We start from the raw sequence: 1,984 nt of genomic DNA, 5'->3' as shown, positions 1-1,984 counted from the left end.
GACTTCCACCCAGCCAGAGAGGCGATCGCAAACGACCAGGTAGTGGTGACCCCTGTAGTCGAAGGAGTCTGCGAACACCTCCTCAAATGGCGTGGATGGCAGTGATGCCGGCATGGGAGGTGTGGCCGCCTGCGAGGGGGCGTTGCGGTTACAGTCTGCGCATTGCTCCCTGGTCAACTGGATGTCGTTAGACATCCCAGGCCAGTAAATGATGGAGCAGGCCGTCGTTCCATTGCCGACTTGCCCTGATGGGCGGCGTGGAGGTGCTGAAGTACCGTGCGACGAAGGGACGTGGGGACAACGACGTGGTCACAGTACAGCAGGACCCCATCTTGTGCATACACTGACTCACAGACCTTAGACAGGCCGGCCAGCGCCGGGTCCTTTGGGTCAATGCTGCCCCCGTCTTCAATGAGGTGCAGGAGGTGGGAGAAGCATGCGTCCGCGGCCGTCTCCTGTGCGAGGAGTGGCCATGCAATGGCAGCAGACTCCAGTGCATCGCTGCAAATGGACGCCATATGCACCGACTCCTCGCTATCGGTAACATTCCATGCGCCCAAGCCGCGGCCCTCATCAGAGCCAGAGGGCGAGGGATACCTGGAAGCTGCATTGGCAGCGCAGTTGCTTTTGCCAGGAAAGTGTACAATGTCAAAGCGCCATGGAAGTGTGCGCTGTTGGAGCCTGAACAGGCAAGAGTTAGTAATCTCATCCAATGTCCGGTTCCCAAGGATCTTCTCCAAGGGCTTATGGTCGATGACCACAACCAGGTTGTCGCACCCCTGCATGAAGTATCTGGTCTGCTCCAGACCCCATGCTACAGCCAAGGCCTCTCCCTCAATAGCGGCGTATCGCTGCTCAGCGGAGGAGAGAAAGCGTGAGCCGGCCAGAGTAATTTTCCATCCATCTGGGCAGCAGCCAGGGACACCGGAGCTGCAGGTGCAGTGCTGCTGGTGGAGGAAGTACCCAATGCCGCGCCTGGACCAGTCTGGGCGGAGGCAAGTGCACCTCTCCATGTCATAGATCTCCACGCCTGTCCGGATAGAGTCCACGATGGCCAGCTTGGATGCCTGAAATGCTGCCTCTAACTCGGGTGACCACACAAAATTGCATCGAGGGCTCAGAAAGGATTTAAATGGTGCCATTATGTCACGCAGCTGCGCGTAGTTGGCCACCTGATTGACCAGACCAAACCAGCTCCTGATGTCCATGGTCGAGGTAGGCGTGGGGAAGTCCCTGATAGCTGTCAGGTACTTTGGGAGGGGCTCGATTGTAGCATCAGAGACCCTGAAACCAGCAAAATCAACGTCCCTCTCAGCAAATTGAAACTTTGATGGGTTCAACACGATGCCGGATCGGACAACGTGCGTCAGGAAGTCGATTGTTCTCCACCAATGAGTGTTAAGATCGGTGTCATAGTGGATGGTGCCATCCACACACCTGCCCGGTACAGGAGTTAAGAGCTCGCCCCGTAATCGGAAGGTTGCAGGTTCGAGCCCCGCTCAGGCTGTCGCTGTCGTTATGTCCTTGGGCAAGACACTTAACCCACGTTGCCTGCTGGTGGTGGTCGGAGGGACCGGTGGTGGCAGTGCTCGGCAGCCTCTCCTCTGTCAGTGCGCCCCAGGGCAGCTGTGGCTACATCGTAGCTCATCCCCACCAGTGTGTGAATGAGTGTGTGAATGGGTGAATGACTGATTGTGTTGTAAAGTGCCTTGGGGGGTTCCAGGACTCTAGAAGGCGCTATATCAAATACAGGCCATTTACCATTTTATGTATTTATTTTTATATTTTTATTAAATATATAGGTTTTTATCAGTTTGTGACATGGTCTGTTCCATTAAATGTGTATCTGTCACTTTTAAGCAAATAAATCAGGGACGCTCAGGAAACATCTGTACAATGAAAATGTAAAAGCTAAACATCAAGCTCAGGCGCCGTTAAATAAAAAAGAAAACTAATATTTTAATTGTAGTTTTGTTTTTTTCTC

The sequence above is a fragment of the Nothobranchius furzeri genome, chromosome 6 (assembly GCF_043380555.1).
Source record: "Nothobranchius furzeri strain GRZ-AD chromosome 6, NfurGRZ-RIMD1, whole genome shotgun sequence".
NCBI classification, from domain to species: domain Eukaryota; kingdom Metazoa; phylum Chordata; class Actinopteri; order Cyprinodontiformes; family Nothobranchiidae; genus Nothobranchius; species Nothobranchius furzeri.
Note: the sequence above shows the minus strand (reverse complement) of the source record.